Below are 21,376 nucleotides of genomic sequence, written 5' to 3' on the forward strand. Positions count from 1 at the left end.
GTGGTAACGTTCAGTCGCACAAGCGTGCATGGAGCCACTCAGCACGGCGTCAGACAGCGTGCCACCATCTTGGAATTGGCGGAGCATGCTGTTTCTTTCGTTCAGTGTTCTTCATTTATGGTACCTCACATTCAACCTGCCAACCACGTGTTTTTTTTTTCAACTTCAGCGGTTTTGATAAAGTTATTCCAAGACAGGAATGCCGCGGTGAGACCATCTCTTTCAAGTCTTCCTTGCTTGTTTCTCTGCTGTGCATCTTCGACAAAGAAAGAACTCGCAAGTTCTTTTTAACTTTCAGCATTGTTCGATGGTTGACAGCCAAGTCATTTGTTGTTTCTAAGACTGCTCACACTGTGTTATTTACGGAAGGTTCAAGTTGCCTATGGTACCTCACTTTCAGCCTTTTGTTTTATAACTGGTTGTGTTCACAGGCCACAACGACTCTAAGGTTCGACTATTTTTCTGGTTTTCTCCACAGAATTGTTACCTTAGGAGTTTCAAGTCAACCTGCCTCAGAGAAATGTTTGTTGCATAGTAAGTTACCTTTGCGTAGTTTGCTTAGTTAACATTAACATACGTGCAGCTTTTCCTGTAGGAATTGCACATATCAATTTATCTACTCAATTATCAATGTATACGCATGCGTCCAGTATTTCTTGGTAAGAAATGTGTATCTCTATCGATTTATCAATTTGCATGTGTTCTAGTTGTTTTCAAAAGGGCAACATTTCAATGTTTATCAATGTACATGCATGCATCCAGTATTTCTGGGTAAGAAATGTGTTTCTCTATCGTTTCATCAATTTGCATGTATTCTAGTTGTTTTCAAAGGGCAACATTTCAATGGTTTTCAATTTGATTGAGGTTGTCAATATGTGTTGTTGCTTCCTTTCAATTATTCAATGTTTTTCAATGTTTTCAAGGTTGTCGATTTGGGGTTTAACCCTCTCAAGGTTTCATTGGAATTTCTATCGAGCTGCATTTTTTCTATGTGTAGCCATATTACAAGGTTGTCTCTGTATGGGTTTATATCTCTCTCAAATGTTCAATAATTTTCAATCTAATTTTTTAATGCTGTTTTGCAGGGCGGTGTGGGGATCTTTTGTTTATTCCTCTGCCTCTCTGTTTGATATTTTCTATTCTCTTTTCCGTTATTTACTGAAGAAGGGTATAAGAGTACTGTTTTGTGTTCGTACCTTTAGGTGGTTTCCTCTAAGTATTTATATCTTCCTGTTTCTTTTGTGTATTCATTGGAGAAGGGAAGAAGAGTACCTATCCTCTCAGTTTAACTTTTCTTCTTGTTCCTTTTATGTGTTGGTTGGATGAGGGAATAATAGTGTCTATTTATGTGTTTGTACTTTTCGGTTTCACTTCTCATGTTTTATTGTTCTATTTTCTGCATCCTGTATTGCATTGTGTTCTCAGAGAAGGAATGTGTCTGATTTTATTCTATCATTTCTTTTCTGTGTTTTTCTGCATGCTGTGCATTGGCTTCTGTCGCATCTGTCTGGCCAGTGGGTGTGATAGAGGCTAATGATTGGTACGCTTTCTCCTTCAGGTGTTTCTATGTTTCTATGTTTAGTTTTCTGTTGTGGAAGGAAAGGAGGTATGTTGTATTCTATCTATTGCATATTTCTATGTTTGCTTTTACCCACTCAATGCCCTTCTAGTGGAATGCTTCTGCACTATGATGTACTTCGGAATGTTGGGTGCTGGTTGAAGATAAACCACAGTTGTGATGGGGCTGAGCTGCCTGCTGGCTGCTCCTGGTGGGGCTTATTCCAGGATACTTATCATCTAACAATAAATCCTCTTGAAATACCTCAACCTGTCTGGACTACATTACTACATACATACATAGACCTGTATGCTTGTAATTTGTTTTGTATTAGTAACATTAATTGGCTGTATTTTAAACTAGGATACATTGTATTCTCAATTGTTTGGTTTCTCTTTTGTAGGGCTCTTGATAACCAAGTGTATGTGGCCACTGCCTCGCTAGCAAGAGATGAAAAGGCATCATATGTTGCTTGGGGACACAGTAGTGTTGTGAGTCCTTGGTAAGCATAAACTATTTAGTAGATATTCAACTTCATCAGTGTTGTATTTACTGGCATTGCTTGTATGGCAATGAACAGTTTTTGTGTTTGTTTATTTGACTAATACTAGCCTTACCTTTTTCATCAACCTACTCTGCCTTTTTGGTGGGTGGTGAAGGGGGTTTCTGGTGGGAGGAGGCAGTGGCGTGGCTCGGAAAAGAGTGGGCATGATCTTCCCTGGAGGACTCGTCCTCTGATAACGGGAGCAGGTGACCCTCAACATTTATTCTGAGGCATCTCAAAGTATGAAATCCTATGCCTGTGTGTAGTCTGGGCTGTGCAACCCATTTTGTTCTTTGGTTCCCAGTAGCACTCACTCACGTGGCCTATTTGGAAGTTCTCTGCTTCATATCTGAAGCGTGGGATCTTTGGGTAATTTCCAATAGAGCGTTTCCTGGTGCTGTGCCAAGACCAGGGCTAGGTCCGCAAATCTTGAGGAGATCCTATTAGTTTTAGACTTGTGAAAGAGGCCCAGTAGACAGACCATCAGGGATAATGCTATACCGCTTCCTGTAGCAATATTGATATACTGGATCAGTGTTTCCGAGTAGTGCGTCAGGGTGGCGCAGGCCCAAACCATACAATAGAAATCCACTTCAATCTCTGAACATCTGGGGCAGGTTGCCTATACCCCTGAGGTCATGAGATTAATACGTTTCCGGGTTAAGTACACCCTATGAAGAAAGTATACCTGTATCAGACAAAACTGGGAATTGCGTGACATGTAGGGGTGTACTTAAAAATGTGCTGCCGGGGGGGGCGTGGCTTGGCCGGCAGAGCCCACTCAGAGTGCGGCCATTTTGCAGCTGGCCAAGCTCAAAATCATACACAATTCTGCAGGCATTTCACTAATCGCCGTCCTGAACTCGCATCGTCACCACTCACCTGCTCAGGTGGCGAGTTTTGAGACCTTTCTTGCCTCTCTGGGCCGCTGTTGGACCAGCACCCGGGCCTGGGCTCTGTGGCGCGCGGACTTCTTGACCCTCCCGGAGCCGCCTGCGGGACCCTGACCAGGACCGGATCTTTGTCCGAAGCAGCACCTCCACCCTGCGGACGCCGGAGCTGGTAGGTTCGCTATTGCAGGGGCGTTTGCAGCGGGACTGGGGGCGCGCACGTCGTTCCGCCCGGCACAGCCTACGCACTACCGGGTGCCTTCATTTCTCCTTCTGCGCCCAGGGTCTAGGCCTCTGGCATCGGGCCTGGCGAGGAGGGCGGCCTGCTCTCCTTGACCCCCCCCCCTGCCGTGTGCGGTCCCCTGACCACTGCGACTTCCGGCTCCCAGCGATGGCGATCAACAGCTCCAGACTTTGCCTCGGAGGCCGCTGGGGCCCTCACTGTGGTGGTCTCGCGGTACTCCCCTGAAGTCAGCTTGGTGCTGCTGCCCCGCTTGCTGCCTCTCGCCTCGGCCCCTGATAGCCCACGTAGACGCTGCGGTCTGCTGCCTCGCCCCACGAAGATCGGCGAATACTCCCAGCGGCACCTGACCGAGACGCGGCCTCCTGCACTACATCGGCTGGGCCCTGTTGAGGACTTGTAGCACACTTCTGGACTCCGTGCTGGTGATACTCCCCACATCACCTTCAGCCTAAAGGTCTGCCTGACCTAGCCACCTCTCCTCCTGTTGGCCCAGCTGCCCGTTTTGTGCTACTCACCCCCGCTGTGCTGTGGACCACTGGCATAACCAGGCAATACCTGGGTCGCACCCACATTTGATCTGGCGCTGGATTCCGTTGCTGTACCTGCTGCCTGGAGCTAATTGTAGCGACTAGCCCAACCTGCCCATCCTGAGCCCGACACAGCTGCTGTGCCCTCACTTTGGCTGGTCGGTCGCCTGACTGCAGCGGCCGCCTGGTACCGGATCATCAGCCCATCGGACCCCTCCTTCCTCCACGAGTGGCCCATCTGAGTGCTGGGCCCCTGCCGGCTGGCTGCGTCTTGAGCACCCTGGTCTGCTCCCTCTCCTTGCGGCCTCCACTCCTGCCATTAGGCTGCTCCGACTCCCTACGTCCACCGGTCATGGGCAGAACTGACCCCAAGCAACCCAAGATTGCCTTCAACCAGCGCCGCCAGACACGCCAGGAGGGTGCCGGTGCGGGCGGAGGTGACCCCCTGGCTACTACCGCAATGGCGCAATCCTGCGAGGATGATCTAAAGGCTATCATGCTGGAGGTTAAATCTACGGTCACCACCATATTGACGCAGCTGGAACAACATTCGGCCCTGCTGGACTCGGTGAAGGCCCAGGTTGACTCCCACGATGCTCGTCTCCTTCATGTTGAGACCATGGTGTCTGACGCAGAGGATACCGCTACCCAGGACCATCAGAAACTGTTACAGATGGACAAGTTACTAGCTATTATTCGCGACAAGAACGAGGATTTGGAGGCGCACTCACGTCGAAGTAACCTTCACATCACCGAAGTGCCCAAGTCCACCAACATCTCTCGCATGGAGGACTATGTGGAACAGCTGGCTCGGGAGCTCTTCGGTGATGTCCTCTCACCGGTTTTCATCGTGGAGCACACCCATCGTTCCCTTGGCCCCCGCCCGGGCCCTGGCTTTCCGGCACGTCCCATCATTGCCAAAATATTGAACTTCAGGGACCGCAATGCAATTCTCCGGGCAGCCAGGGAAAAAGGGGCAATCCGCCACCAGGGTAACAACCTCTCGTTTTACCCGGACTACACCATCACAGTTCAGGCAGCTCGCCGTGAGTTCCTACCGGCCAAATGGATCCTACAGAAACATGACATCCCCTACTCGCTAGCATACCCGGCCAAACTGCGCATCAAACAGGGCACAAAGACTCTCACCTTCCCGGATCCTAGAGAGGCACTGGCGTTTGCAAAAAAACTCGACAAATCTCACCGCTCCTCACCTGCAAATTCCCAGGCTGCTGCAGCTGAAAATCTCAGTGACAATGACTGACTTATTCTTAGTCCTTTGCTGTTGTATCCTTAGGTTTGCTTGTTCTCCTGGTCTGTAATATTGATGTAGACCTTTGGTTCCTGCGGCCCTCCGAGGCACCTCTTTTAGTCTGTTTATCCTCGATGTGTAGTTCTGTTGCTCTTTAAAGGCCATCCCTATGTCTGCATACTCTTGCGGCTTGGTCACCCTGTCTCCCTGGCTGGGGTGTATGCCGGGCTCCGCCATGCCCCCACGGGATAATTACCATCATGGTCACGGATTCTCCCTCTCCAAGGTTTCTACTTCGTGTTAAGCATCGTCCGGCCAAGGGGCCAGAACTGTTTGTATTATTGGTTCATTTCAGAGATTGCAAGATATATATGTTTATATTATGTCGCAATGTTCCCTTGATTATTGTAATGCTCCTCTCACACGCATCTCATCGCATTGCTCACCGTCCATCCATGCAGCTTCTGCTCACCATACCACTATTCCCGGATATTCCTCCCTTGCTTACTGCACCATGACTGACACTATACTTTGGACTTGGAATGTCCGCAGGCTGAATGACTACCGTAAGCCACGCTTGGTACATGCTCATCTCACTCGGCACAAGGTGGACATATGCTTTCTACAAGAGACCCATCTTATGCAGCCCACTGCTACCAGACTCCTCTCCCGACATTGGGGCGAAATCCACTCCCCCCTTCTATTCCAATTCCCGGGGGGTGTCCATACTGCTGCGCAGAGGGCTCCTATGGCAGACTTCCCAGGTAATCATCGACCCTGACGGGCGTTTTGTAATACTTTGCGGCGCCTTGCGGGCCCAGCCCCTGATACTCGGTGCAATATATGGTCCCAACAGTGACGACCCAGACTTCTTTGCTCACGTATGGCACCGCGTATCATCTCTTGGCCCTGCTATTCTTCTTTAGGGGGGGGCGATTTTAATGTGACCCTGTCCGCCGCCCTGGACCGGTCCGGTTCCCATCTCTCTCACCCACGCGTGGCCTCACTTCTTAACTCCATCCTCCTGGACAACTCACTATCTGATGCATGGCGTCAGTCTCACCCTGCGGCACGCGAGGGCACATGTGTCATGGGCTCTCGGGGCTGTTGGCCCCGGCTGGACCTATGGATCACCTCCCCTGACGCACTGGTCTGGATTACCTCAATAGACCATATGGCACGCTCTCTTTCCGATCACGCTCCCATCTGCTTATCGCTCCGTTTCCTCCACTCTCCCTGCCGTGCTTTTGCATGGCGGCTCCCTTCAAACGCTCTTCGCGACTCAGTATTCTGTGATGAGATACAGACCGCAATAGTGAATTACTTTGAGCTCAACGAGGGGTTGGTGGACTCCCCGTCCACGCTCTGGGAAGGCTTTAAGGCAGTCATCCGCGGGGAATGCATTTCCAAGCAATCTGGCTTCTTGCACTCCATCCGTGGTACTCTGGACAAGATTGAAAGGGCGATCAAATTGTTGGATGCCTCTCATGCCCAACGCCCAAGCGCTGACACACTTGCCCAGAAGCTTACAAAATTTTCCGACGAGGCAAATAGGGAACTGGCTTTTCTCGGAAGAGAGGCGAGGGCGCGTCGATTTGGTGAGGGCGACCGCCCCGGTAAGGCTTTGGCTAATCTCCTTAGTCGGCCTCGCGCGGCATCGTATATCACCGCCCTGCAAGATGGTGGGCCTTCCCGCACCACCTTCCCAGATGACATCAAAGCGCGATTCACCGAATTCTACACTCAACTCTATACAGCCGGTTCGGTCCCGCCCCGCGATGTACTCAACCAATACTTTGACACTCTTGAACTTCTCTGGCTCGGAAATGCGCATCGGGAATACTTGGACGAGCCCTTCTCTAAGGAGGAGATTTCAGCTACTGTAAACAGTATGCCAGGTGACAAAGCCCCTGGCTCCGACAGCCTAACGGCGTCCTTTTACAAGGCATTTGCTCCCTTACTGATCCCGCATCTTGTTGCTATGTATAATGAATCCTTTGAATCGGGTCAATTCCCCCCATCGCAGCGCGAGGCACTTTTAACATTACTTCTCAAGCCGGACAAGCCCCCTGAGCTAAGGGATTCATATTGCCCTCTTTCCCTTATCAACACGGACAATAAAATCTTTGCCAAGTTGCTCGCCTCCTGCTTACTCCCTCTCATGCCACTCATTGCCCGCCCAGACCAATCCAGTTTCATTCCTGGCTGCGCCACCTCTCATAACCTTCGGACGATCTTCTCCGTCCTGCATCAGATCAGTCCGTCACTTCCGGCAGTGGCTGCTGTACTGGATGCTACCAAGGCTTTTGATACCCTGGAATGGCCTTTCCTTTTCTACCTTCTCTCTCGTTTGGGTTTCAGTCAGGTCTTCATCCGCAAAGTGTTACTTTTATACACTCTCCCCACTGCTCGCCTCCGTATCAACTGGCAGATCTCCGAGCCCATTCCTGTTGGGCGTGGCACCAGGCAGGGTTGCCCACTCTCCCCATGCTCTTTGCTGTCGCTATGGAACCCCTTGCGGCTTGCCTCCGGCAGCATCATACTCAGAGAGGCATTGGCTTCACGCGCAGGCTTTACTAGTCTCAATGTGTGCGGACGATATCACCCTTTATGTTCGTCACCCTCAGGATACGCTTTGGTGGCTATTCCGGTATCCAGGTGAACCGGAACAAATCCGTATTATTCCCTCTCGCGGATGCCACGACCCCCTTTGATTCAGACTACCCTTTCGTGTGGGCCTCGGAGCCAACTAGTTTGGTTGAGCAGGGACGTGGATGAACTCTGGAGGGCCAACTACGGCCGCGCTGTTGATTGGTTTGAGTCCAAGATCCCTCTTTAGAACCGACTGCCGCTCTCCCTGGACGGGCGCATAGCGATCGCAAAGATGGTGGTACTCCCAAAATTCTTATACCTTTTCGTCAACATCCCCATTCCTCTCACTGCTCATTTCTTTCGTAAGGTCCGCTCACTGCTCATCACCTTGGTTTGGGCGGGACGACAACCCAGGGTCGCATATAATACTCTGACCCATCCGAAGTCGCGTAGCAGGCTGGGAGCCCCGGATTTTAAGCTCTATGCCCTCAGCGCTCAGGCCAGTTTTCTTCATTTCTGGCTCCACCCCACTCCGTTCAAACCTCATGTGGTGGTAGAGGCTGACCTTGCTAACCCGTGGCCGCTTACAACTGCACTCTTCGCTCCGGCAAAGCTTCTGCGCACTGAGATCAATATGGTCGAGACCTTGCGCTGGGCCTGGGATGGCATTCGTAAGAGCTCCGGCTCGGATTTACTTTCAGCTAACACTATGCCCATCGCCCATCACCCCGCTTTTCCCCCACTCCAGTCGGGATGGCTAAACATGTTGCTCGCCTCGGCCTTGCCACACTCTTGGATCTGTACCCTGGGGAGACTTTTTTTCTTGCTTGCCCCCGACGCTGGCCTCATGAACACTTTGTTATTCAGCTCCGGGCGACCTGCAGAAAGCTTCACCCTACTTTTCCCCAACCTCCCCCATCGTTGGCCTCTCTTGATCTGCTTTACGCCTCTTCATCTCCAAAGAAATTGGTCACTAAGATCTATGCTTATACACTAGCGGCTTCCTCCATTTCCACCGATCGGGCGCGCGCTGCATGGGGCGAGAACCTGGGAATTGAGATTTCTCAAGCGGACTGGCTGCACTCAGATTAATCGCCTCTCCCCCAACTATCGCTTGCGTCTGATACACTTCAAATATTTACACAGACTATATTGCACTCGCGCCCAACTCCATAAATTAGGACTTGTGGCCAGTGATAGATGCCTGCGCTGCTCCGTGTCCATGGCCGATTTTGCTCATCTCGCCTGGTTATGCCCCCGAGTTTCGGCATATTGGTGGGAGGTCTGTGCAATTATCTCCGAAATCACCGCTTCACCACTCCAACCTGACCCTGTGATCTGCCTCTTGGGCTTCGTTAAATTTTGTCCGGATGCCTCCCGTCGTCTGACTGCCATGCTGTTGGTTCTGGCGAGGTGCAGGGTCTCCATGTGTTGGGGCCGCAGGCCCACGCCCAAGGTGCTTCTCTGGCTTGAAGACGCATTGCACTGCCAAACCCTCCTGTCTGAGTTCTGGGATCTCCTGCCAGCCAAATCCCGTCCACTGGACATATGGGGCCCACTCATCACCTACCTCTCAACCCGTGACTCTCAGCAATCAGCAACCTCTCCCGCGCTCCCCGCTGGCTCCCCGCCCACGGCGGCCGCCAGTGTTGGTCCATAAGCTGGCCCCTACTGATCCACGGCCCTCCCATCCCCCCTGCTTACCCCCCCCTTCTGCTTGGTGCCCCCCCCTGAACGTTTGCTCTCGCCCCCTCTTTATGAATCTTTGATAACTCCACATGACATTGTCTCTATTGTCGCATGAACGTGCAAGTATTCCTGCTGTGCAGCATTGTATTGATGTGCCTCATCTTTTCCATTTGTGGTACTTATGTAATTGTACTGTGCATATTTCTCAAATAAAGGTTTTTTGAAAGTGAAAAACAAAAAGAAGAAAAAAAAAAGTGTTGCCAGTCCAAGTCTGTGAGGTTGTGCTCTCTGTCACCTGCCCATCTGTCTTGTAGGGCTGGCAGTATAATTTGGCCTGTTTGTCAGTAAAGCATTGTGAAGGAATGTGATCACGTGGGACTGCCAAGAGGTGGTAAACATTTGTGCAAGGGCTCCATGTGTGGCCAGTTTCTGTCTGTCCTCCTCACATCCTACGTAGACATGCTGCCATGGTCCTATATAGTAAGAACTTGTGGGGGGTAATGTTGTATTCATCAACCAGGTCATCAAAGCCTCGGAGTCTCCCGTCAATGTACCAGCCCCCCATTGTGCACAAGCTCCCCCCTCTCCCACTCCCAGGTTCTGGCCCAATTTCCCATTTGTGGGATCTTCAATAACTTCGATAAAGGATTGGGTGTGCCCAAGCAAGATGGCCGACTACACTCCCTAAGGGAGAGTCCCATAGTTGCCCCTGACATCCGTTGGCATTCTGCCCCACTGCTGCAGTTTAGTGGCATTGGGTGGTTTGGAGGAATGCCCTGGCCCTCGGCTGTGAGTTGTGGTGAGCAGAGACGGGTGCAGGGTCGAGATTGCAGCTGAACAGATGAAAAGATAAGTCCAGGTAGCACCAAGATGGCGGCTGGCATTGGGTGCTAGGCTGATCCGTGCCTGAAGCCAACGGGGGCAGACTTCTGCACACAGTGCCCTCTGGCTGATCTATAGGGTGGGTATCGGGAGCATTTGAGCAGAGGAGAGCGGTGTTGCAGGCATGAGCTGGAGTTGAGTCTACCAGTGAGGTGACAGCGCGGATTGGCTTGCCATCCCCTGAAGGTAAGGTTTTCCTCTTGAGCGGAGGCCGTCCTGGATGTGACTCATAAATGCAGCGGTTAGAAAGACTGTCGCCCTCGAGTATGACTGTGCCTGCCTCATAGGGGATCGTCTGGCATGGACCCCATTTCCCTCCTAAGTCGTCTGGCATCATCCTGTGCTGGGGCCTGCACAGGCGCTGGGGGTCTGCACAGGCCAGGACCATGAGGCCTACGAATACTCGTTAGACACAACACGGAGAGCTGGAACTGATTGAAGGATATTGGTTAATGCTGTGGACATTGCGCCAATGCTTGAAGGGGACCCCAGTAGCCTACTGGCATACAATGCATTCTGTGGAGCAGCTAGATGATTAGTGAAGACCTGACTGCAGTTCAACAGCGATTGAGGGATTCTGCGGCTTTGTAATAAATTGTGATGGTTGGCTGAAGCAGGTTTCTACCCCCACCTGCATGCCCTGGCAACACCCTCGTAATGGGGGCCCACCACAATTTTGCGATCGAGGGGCGCAGGGGAGGCCGCCTAGTGGAAAAGGACAGACTCATTCTGATGGATACATCAGCCTGTGGATTCCTCACCTTTTTAATTACCCTTGCACCAGCATTCCACAGGAACTTGTTTCATAGCTCTCCAACGTTGACGAGGACATCACAATAGCACAGCTCTGCTCACGACTCCATATGACTCCATCGGAGCCAAAAGAAGACCTCGTTGGCTTGCTGACGTCCGTTCACTTTTTTCCGCGCCGTCAACGCGTAACGTTTTTTTGGGGTCTCTTAATTTCTTTGTAGGATTTACTTTGTTACAGTCTATCTGTAGTCGTAGCAGTGCGATGGCTACACAGAAAAAGTCAGGGTTTAAACCTTGTAAGGAATGTGGGAGGTCACATGTCCATCACGGACCCCCACTAAGATTGCCTTTGGTGTCTGTCATCGGATCATGATGTCAAAGGATGTTCGTCTTGTAGAAGGATGAATCCAAAGGACCTTAAGGCGAAGGAGACAAAGTTATTTATGGCCTGGGAGAAGAAGGTAAAGAGGCCGTAAGAGGACAAAGTCGAAGTCGCCAACCCCGCACATCTCGAGGTCATTCAAAACACACAAGAAGCGGCGGCGTCATGGGTCCAGGTGTCGTTCTTCGAAGTCATTAAGGTTGGCTTCTCCAATCCTGCGGCGTCATAGAAAAAATGACATCTCTCCTCTGCAGGTGACTCCGGTACATTCTCTGGTGTCGAGGGTTTCGCCGACGCAGGGAGGCGTCTCCTGTTACGCCGGCTTCACCTATTCCGGCTTCGGTGTCTCCAGAGCCACTGTCAGAACCCACCTCATGGCCTCGGACTGAGCTATACCAGGGGGCTCTGGATCCATACCCACCTTTTCCGGGACCAGATGCGGATCCATCACATTTTTTAAATGCGATGTTTGGCATGTTTTCCAAAGCCGGCTGGCCCCGTGGGAATGCTCTCCTTTAATTTGGGTATTCCCCAGCATTATGTCCAGGCACCGTTCGTGTCCTTCATGCCGATGACTCAGTCATGGCCTCTCCCGACACTGAGGTTCTCGACGCTTATCCCGCAGGTGTCTCCGGCGCTGTAAGGCTTTGGGCCGCAGCCTTCCTGACTTCGTTCGGCTCAGCTGGCAGCTACTGAGGGACTTCCTTCGACGTTGGCTCCGAGGTCACTGCTGAGGTCAGGTCTAACATTCTCACAGAGGTTTTGCATTCTCCTTCTTCACTGATCGAGCCTTTGCTCCCATTCAATGAAGCTCAGACGGAGCCAATTCTGGAGGTGTGTCAGAAGCCAATGTCTGCACCGGCAGTCTCCAGAGAGGTAGCAAGACGTTACAAGGTTGCACCTGGAGAACCAGCATTTTAACCTCGCATTTTTAACCAGAAAGCTTGGTGGTTCAAGCTTCATGTTCTTCCAAACAGTCAGCGGGTTCCTTCCCCCCAACCCCGGGGATAGGGATTCTAAAAAACTGTAACAGTCGGCTAAGAAGGTGCTCTCATCAGCTAGAATGGCATTGAAGTCTACTAGTGCTACTTGCATGTTAGAAAGGTATATCCATGCCTTGCTGGACACTGCCAAGGAGGTAGCTCCTAAGCGGCCTGAGGATGTTAGAGGTCACTTTATGGAGGTGTTGACTGATATGCAGCAGCGGCCCATCAGGTGATTCAGTCGGGTCTAGATACAGCAGACTCAGTCGTCAGAGTGATGGGCTCTTCGGTGGTGACCGGGATACATGCCTGGTTAAGAGGATCTGTTTTTTTCACCTGTTGGGCAAGCCACACTGCTGAATCTTCCCTAAAATGGCTCCAGGCTCTTTGGGGCTAAGGCAGATTCAGTTCTGCAACGTTTTAAGGATATTAGGCCTACAGTGCCAGCCTAGGAGCTTTGGCTACAGAAGATTTCGAGGATTTGGGAAGGCTGCTACTCTTCGAGGCCAGCAGCAGCAGCAGAACCCTCTGTATAAGTCGTACAGAGGGAAGGGAATAGCTAGTCTGTGAGGGGCCGCTTGCCATCAGGTTTCTTCCTCATCCTCTCCTGTCCCCCCCACTGGATCCGCAGTGAAGCAGCTCTAGATTCCTCATCTTAGAGCATGTTGGACCCGTAGGAGGCCGGGTGTCCCATTTTCTACAAAATTGGAAATCTGTTACATCAGATCTTTGGGTTTTATATCTTGTCGAAAATGGGTACGCTCTTCCTTTTCGGGAGTTTCCCCCTCCTTACCCTCCTCACCAGGTCTGGTGTTCGGAGGACCATCTATTTCTTCTGCAGCAAGAGGTCCTGCCTTTGTTACAGAAAGGTGCGATAGAGTTGGTTCTGGAGCTGGATAGGGGTCTGGGATGCTACTCCCAGTATTTTCTGATCCCCAAAAAGGACGGGCGGTTGAGGCTGATCCTGGACGTCAGAATCTTGAATCTTTTCCTCAAACAGGGAAAGTTCAAGATGTTGACCCTATCTCAGGTTCTTCTGGCGCTGCAGCAGCAAGGCTGGATGGTGTTGATCGAAGTTTCTCAGTTTTACGGTAGGGTCCAAACACTACCAGTTTGCGGTCCTCCCGTTCGGCCTTACAATGCGCACCTCGAGTCTTCACAAAGTTGGTAGCAGCTCATCTCAGAAGGTCAGGGATTCTTGTATTCACCTATCTGGATGACTGGCTGCTCAAAGCAAAATCGTCAGAGATGGTTCTTCATCATCTGCAGATAGCAGCTCAGCTGTTGTTCTACTTGGGTTTTTTGATAAATGTACCCAAATCTCACCTTGCTGCCCTCTCAACGCAACCTGTTCATAGGGGCAGTACTGAATACTACTGTGAGTCGTGCTTTCCTGCCTCCTCAGAGAATTTTAGCTGTCCAGAATATGATTCCAATGTTTCAAGATTTAGCGGCTGTTCCAGTCCTGAAGGTCTTACGACTGCTTGGTCTGTTCGCTTCCTGCATTCTGTTGGTCAGCCATGCACGCTGGCACATGAGGGCACTCCAGTGGTGCCTCCGCAGGCAGTGATTTCAAAACAACGGATATCTCAGGGAGATGGTCAGAATCTCCAGACACTGCAGCGGATAGGTTATGGTGGAGTGTATCATGCAACCTGTCTCAAGGGAAGTCCTTTCAACCTCCTTCTCCAGTGGCGAAAGCAATTACAGATGCCTCCACTCTTGGCTGGGGTGCTCATCTGGGGGATCTGGAGATCAAGGGTCTTTGTCCCTGGAGTACCTCGATGTGGTACATAAACAAACAGGGAGTAGGGTTGTATTGTCTCTGCAGAGAGGCTCTGCGACTCTGGTCCTGGGCTCAGGACCATCAGATTTGTGAGGTTGCAAATCATCTGGCTGGAGTGTTGAATGTGCGTGCCGACAGTCTCAGTTGACATTTCTCAGCAAATCAGGAGTGGTGGCTTCATCCGGAGGTGATCCATCACATCTTCAGGATGTGGGGGTTTCCTTGGTTGGACTGGTTTTCCACTTGCGAGAACGCACTCTTCCCTTCGTTCTGCAGTCCTCAGTATCTGATGCGGGGATCGTTTAGGGGACGTGTTTCAGTTGGATTGGGGCTTGCAATTCCTCTGTGCCTTTCTTTCCTTCCATACCCCTGATTCCTCGAGTTCTGAGGATTTGTGAAGACTGGGCTCAAGTCATATTGATCTCGCTGGAATTCGCCAAGAAGAGTGGTACACAGACCTCCTTCCCCTCTCATTGCACCCTCCGCTCCGTCTCCCTCTCAAGGCAGACCTCCTCTCACAGTTGCAGGGGCAGGCTCTACGCCCCCACCTCCAGAGCTTGCGTCTTCATGCCTGGAGATTGAATGGGGCAACCTGAGTTCTTTCTCTCTTTCACCGGATCTGGTGGATGTGATGTTTTTTAGCTGTGGTGATAGTCTGCTGCCAAATGACTGAAGCAATACTCCGTAAGGGCTTGAATTATCTTTATTTCTTATCGGAGGGAGAGCGCGGGCTACTTTCGCATGTAGAGCCCTCGTACGCAATGCCGCCGCCGCTACCGTCATGCCTCTCGCGGTCACGTGGTGTATATGAACTAGACCGCAACACCACATATCTTACCCCTTTAACGATACTATAAAAGAACATAAACTGTTGGTATTCACACTGATGACCTAGTAGGTCCCAAGGCTAAGGCGCCCGAAAAAACATAACATGTTACATTCTTCTATATTTGGGGAACAAGGGGAAAGGAGGGGGGGAAGGGGACAGGAGGTTGTGGGAACATTGCACATTGTACAAGAGATTACATATCAAATTCTCTGTATCTTTTGGGTAACACTACTGCTCTGCCTGTGTGGGTGCATGTAATGGGTACCTGTGTTGCCTGTGTCTCCCTTGTGCGTGCTCTGGTTTCCCCAGTACTCTCCTGCTGGTCTCTATTGAGTGCTATGGGAGTACGCTGCGTGGTGTCTGATTCGCAGAAGTTATGGCACTCTTGGGGCATACGGTGTCGTGTGGCCTCTAAATTACTCTGTTCTTGTGTGGTGCCACTGGCACCTTCGGTGTCCCTTATTGTGCTGTTTCTCTGTGTGTTTATCACTAGTCCGTCTTCCTCATTATCCTGCTCCCAACCTGTATGTCCAGTGCTTGTAGCTGGATCCTCCTTGTTTCATCCAATCACTTTATTGCATTTGGCCATTCTACTGTATGACCATATTTTGCTGTCACTTAACAAGGCAGAGCGTGCGTAGGTTTCTCTGACTTGCAAGGGCTCGCTGAACTTGCTGTCTCCCTTCCTGCGTAGTTGGCCCAGCTTCACTCTGACCCATTCCCCCTTTATAACTGAAACTTGGCTTACTGATGACACAGTGGCAGAACCAGGCCTTGCACTCCCCGCAGGGTTCAGCATTTGGACTCTTAATAGAGGGACCAGAGGCGGGGGATTAGCTGTTATTTTTAAATCTCACCTCCAGTGCACTTTTGTTAAGGAAGACGTAGTAGGATGCGAATGCGCCCGTTTTGTCATCCCCTTTAGCGCACACTCCTCTTTTTCTGGCTTATTAGTTTACCACCCCCCAGACCCATCTCAGAATTTAAAACAGCCATTATCGAGGCTGTGCACTCCCTTGCACTGTGAGCCGCGAATTTCAGCCTCATTGGCGATCTAAACATTCAATTTGATCGTCCTTCTGATTTGGAAATCGGCAGCTTGCTTGCGAATTTTGCGGCTTGTCAATCAAGACAGCTGGTAGTGGGAGCCACCCATACTGCTGGGCATTTACTCGACCCAGTTTTTTCTAACATTCCCTTTCTCACTATCAAGACCCCTAGCGCAGTGTCCTTATTTCCATCACCTTCCCCTCTTCTGAGCGAGTGACCAGAGCTGACCGTAGGGCTACCTTTAGACGCTGCTGGCATAAACTCAAGTTGGAGGACCTTTTGGCCTCTTTGGCTTCTTGCCCTCCTACTCTTGACATTAACCCAGCTCAAGCGTATAAAGTAATCTGTGAGTGGATACTTCAGGGATTGGACACTCTTATTCCGGCCAAATGGTCTAAAGGCCGTTATTCTAGCTCCAATCCATGGTACAACGATTCTTTAGCTGCTCTGCGTGCTACTTGTAAACAGCTTGAACGGGTCTGGAGAAAGGAATATGACCTTATAGATAAAAAGCGGTATCAGGATGCAATTAAACGCTACCATAAAGTTATACACTTGGCTCGAGCAGCCTACCTCGCTAACGAGATTAAATTAAGCAAAAACCCTATGAAAAGTATTTTTAATATACTTAATGATTTTAAGAGGAGGAAGGATCCCCTTACCTCGACGATTACGTCTGGACAGCAATGCGACGATCTGGCCACCTTTTTTGTCCAGAAGGTAGAAGCTATATATAAATCCTTCCCTATTTTTACCACGGACCTGACGATTCCTTTAGCTCTTAAGCCTACCACCACTTTGGCAGTAATACCTTCCATCTCTCAGGACGAGTTTCTCACATTGAGCGCGAAGGTTAAATCGGGTTCCCCTCAGGTCCCTATGAGGCCGGCCCAATTTAGAGGCTGTCTAACCATACTTCTTACTCCCTTACGGCAGACAATTAATTTCTCTTTCAGCATGGCAGTTGTCCCTTTGGCATGGAAACAGGCAAGGGTGCTCCCCCTTCTGAAAAAACCTTCACTGGACCCCACCAAGCCAGAGAGTTTTCGTCCTATCTCTCTTCTGCCTTGGGTTGCAAAAATCGCGGAGGCCCACGCCAATAGAGTCTGTAGTGAATCAGCCACTTTTGTGGTCTGACACCCTATGATGACCCTTAATCACCACCATTCTGTACTGACTAAAGTGTGTTATGTTACCTTAGATGGGTTTGCATATGCCTGCTTTTCTTCTGCCTTTTAGTGGAATAGTCTTTCCAAGAATAGAAGGTATGGGATGTTGAGGTGAAGTCTTGTGGGTGGTGGTGCACACATGTGCTCAATGTTGTATACTGAGGGATTAAGTGTATAATGTTATTTGGGTTAGGTGAATTATGACTTTGACCTATTGGCTTTGACGTGGTCTAATGTCATTCTGCCTTCTGACTTTACCTTGCTTCAAACTTTGCTGTGTGCACAGTGGTGCTTGTAAGTTGTGTGGATGAGAATTATAGGTGCTCCTTTGACATGGTCTCATGTCATCTTGCTTTTCAATTCCATCCTGCTTTGGGCCTTTGTGTGCATGGCTTAACTAACTCTGAAGCCATTTTCTGTGCCTGCACGAAGCTGCAAAGTGGGGAGGGCATGGTCTGCTCTTTCCTCCTGTTTTTCGCATTTTACTGACTAGAGAGAACTGGTTCTTATCAGAGGAATGTACATGGTTTGACTTTTAGTCATAGCAAGGGCCTGATAAACCGTTGCTCTGACCTTGAAGCAGGCTGGTACGGGCTTTCATGAGAACTAGGGGGCGGAGTTTGCTAGAAGCTTCGCTGTGTTTTGGATGTGTATTAAAAAGGGGAGTCTACACTGGCTTGGTGGAAGTTCATCCTTGAAGCAGACGTGCTGTCATGGAAAAAGTGGGGTCACCTCTGAGCTTTCACCCGGTTCAAGCAATGGACTCCCCTTGAGCAAAGCGGGGTGAAATGATGGAGCATTAGGTGAGGTGTCTCTGCTACTAACTGTCTCTTGATTCTTTTCTGAATTCTTTCCTTTCCTTCTTATTTCTGATTCTTATATCCATACATATATATTTGCCTTGATTGTATGTTTAATCATATTATTGATATGTTAGAGTCTGCTATGTTAGGTGCATTTGGCTTACTGTGTGGTACTATTTACTAATAAATACATCCCAGATATACCAATTAGTCTTTTCCTTGTAGCAGGAGGTGTGGACTCTTCTTGGCCAAGTATTCTGTTGTAGAAGGATGGGTGAATTCCCTTCTAGCAGGTAATTGTGTTATAGGAAGCTGGTGCTACTCCTGAGCAAGTGATGTGCAAATTATTGTTTTCTTGCCTTGCCTTTGGGGGAGTGTTGAAAGTTTGCCCACCTTAGGAAGTGCTGTGTATATGTTATATTCCATAAGTTTGGAACTGATATTCTCTCCCTTGGTCCAGGGGAGATCTAAAGTTTGTCATTACAGAGTCCTTTCGGACTTTCTGAATAACAACTAAACTCTAGACCACTCCCAGAATGGTTACTGCCCCGGTCATAGTACCGAGACAGCGCTTTTAGCTGTGAGTGAACATCTACTGGCCATTTTGGATGGGGTCAAACGGCGGCGCTGATATTGCTTGATTTGAGCGCCGCGTTTGACACGGTCTCCCATCAGGTCCTCCTGCACCGCTTAGAGGAAGCAGGGGTAGTCAGCCTAGCACTGGAATGGTTTCGGTCCTTTTTGTCCGATAGATCCTTTCAGGTCTCGGCCCCTCCCTTCCTCTCTTGCACCCACTCCATCAAGCAGGGGGTCCCCCAGGGCTCGGCGTTAAGCCCGGTTTTATTTAATCTCAATGTCCAACCCCTGGCACAAGTCGTGCGGGACCATGGTTTAACCATGGTCTCCTATGCTGATGACACCCAGCTGGTGGTGGCCCTTTCTGATGACCAGTCTCGGGATGCCATTCAGTTCCGGAATGGTTTAGAGGCGGTCGCTTGCTGGATGACTACAAACTGCCTTCAGCTTAACGCTAACAAAACTGAAGTGTTGTTGGTGGGAAAGGACAAGGGGCTTTGGAATACGTAGTGGTGGCCAGTATCCTTGGGCTGTGCCCCTACCCCTAAGGTGGTATTGAAGAATCCAGGGATCTGGCTTGACTCCACTCTTGGATTCCAAGACCATACTAAAAAGATTGCTGGCACTTGCTTTGGACTCCTACGGGGTCTGAGGCCTATATTAGGGTTTTTTGATCCAGCCACACGTCAGCTGATAGTTCAGGCGACTATCTTGTCGAGACTTGACTATGCCAACTCCTTATTGTTGGGTGCCAATAAGGCGGAAGTCAACCGCCTTCAACGAGTTCAGAACGCAGCCGCCCGAGTTCTGCTCAGACTCCCCAGAACATGTTCTGCGTCGGGCACTCTACGTCTCCTTCGTTGGCTTCCCATCTCCAAAAGGATCGAATTTAAGACTCCGTGTCTAGCTTTCAAAATTTTAAAACTTTCCACCCCTGAGATCTTATCCAATTTGCTGGTCCCTTATGTTCCCACCCGCCAGTTACGCACTGCTGGGCAAATTCTGGTCACTGTTCCTCTAGTGAAACGCACTAGGGCGGGGGGCAGGTCCTTCCGCTATCTGGCCGCGAAGGTATGGAACTCCCTCCCTGTGCAGATTCGTCGTTTAGACTGCCTGTCATTCTTCCGCAAAATCATTAAAACTCATTTGTTTCATACAGTCTAGCTTTGGCTCTCTTTCGACACTGCTTTCAGCGCCGGGATGCCCCTTCGCTGGGGCAGCTGCGCGCTATACATGAGGTTATATATTTACCATTGAGACCTCTTTCACACTGTGCTTTTTGTTGTAGTTGTCCGTGTAAATTTTCTGGGCCTTCTCCAAGTTGTTCCTGACCACTGCTGGGGACCATTTACTCTGCAACGTAAGGTCCATCAACATAGTGTTATCTCTTGTGATCGGGTCCTGGCCACGTAGAATCTTAAACGGACTGTAGCCCGTCAGGGTGGGTGTGATGCGATATGCACAAACGGTATGTCTGATTTCTGTCTCCCAGTTTTTTCCCGCGCTGATGGCTGCTTGAACGGACCCCATGATCACACGGTTAAACCTTTCCCCTAAGCCGTTACCAGCAGGGTGGTACACCGGGGTGTGTTTGGTCATAATGCCGTTTCTTTTTGTGAAAGCATTCCACTTCTCTGGCGTGAATTGGGGACCGTTGTCGCATGTTATGGTTTTTGGAATCCCTTCTCGTAAGAATGTGGCCGTGAGGAAAGCAATGACATTTTCCGTGTCCACCTTCTTGCATATTTCTACCTCTGGCCATTTGGAGTATCGATCAATCAGTACTATGGCATACTTGGGTACACCCCAATAGTCCAGAATGGGGCCCAAAATATCGACTGACAACTATTCCCAGGGGCTGTTGGGGGTGGTGAACTTCCCCAGGAGCGGTCGTAGCATGGTTATTGATTTGTCTGCACTGCACGCATGCCCTCACGTACATCTCCACATGGTTGTCAACGGCAGGCCACCAGTAAGAGTGTTTGACTCGTCTCTTCGACTTCACAATTCCTAAATGGCCTTCGTGCAGGATGGAGAGTAGACGGTCCACCAACTGTTGCGGAGGAATCACTTTGTCTCCTCGTAGTAGAAATATGGCATCCTCACTGATGGAAAGTTCATCTCGCACTGCCCAGAACGTCCTGAAGTCGTTGTCCAAGTGCCTCTTCTCCGGCCAACCCTGCGTGCCGAACTTTTTTACTCTCTCGAGATAGGGATCTCTGTGTCATATGCTGCCTTCCATTCTTGCGCGCTAATGACGTCTTCTTGATCGCTCGTGAGCGCTATAGTGTAATCGTTCCATTCCATGTGTGTCGGTGCCCCTCCTTTGCCGCTGTTCTGCTGAGGTAATCTGCCACTTTCTTCTTTTTTCCCGGTAAGTTCGCAACATCGTATACATAGTCCAATAGCCTGAGGGTCATCTTGGCAATGCGCGGTGTGGCGCCAGCATGGCCGCTAAATGTGAGGACTTTAACGAGCGGTTTGTGGTCCATTCTGAGGATGAACTGGGGGCCCCAGAGCTATTGGCAGAATTTCTCCATGGCCCAAATGGTAGCGAGCATCTCCTGCTCTATGACGCTGAACTTCTCATTGGGGGTGAGGGAATGGGATGCGAAACTGATGGTGGTTTCTGTGCCATCTGTGAACCTCTGTGACAGGACGGTTCCCAGACCTTTGTCACTGGCGTCTGTGGTTAGGATGGAGATGGCGGAGTCGTCAAATCCATGTAAAGGAATGGCATCACAAATGTCTTTCTTGATTTGTCCAAATTCTTCATTGGAGTTGGCCGACCAGCTGAAATTTTTTTTTCTCTTTTAGGATTGGACGCAGGTGGTGCGTTTTGGTAGCAAAGTTTTGTACAAATTTAC

The 21,376-nt window shown here is 50.1% G+C and overlaps 1 long non-coding RNA gene across 1 annotated transcript in view; it reads left to right on the forward strand.

The window, feature by feature from the left end:
* LOC146805278 (uncharacterized) overlaps nucleotides 1-21,376 on the forward strand; it is a 130,141-nt gene that overhangs the window by 19,058 nt on the left and 89,707 nt on the right. The window contains exon 2 of the long non-coding RNA XR_014967442.1: nucleotides 1,962-2,060. This is a non-coding gene — a long non-coding RNA (uncharacterized LOC146805278). The remainder of the gene's footprint in view (nucleotides 1-1,961; nucleotides 2,061-21,376) is intronic.

Source organism: Triturus cristatus, chromosome 8, assembly GCF_964204655.1.
Source record: "Triturus cristatus chromosome 8, aTriCri1.1, whole genome shotgun sequence".
NCBI classification, from domain to species: Eukaryota; Metazoa; Chordata; class Amphibia; order Caudata; family Salamandridae; genus Triturus; species Triturus cristatus.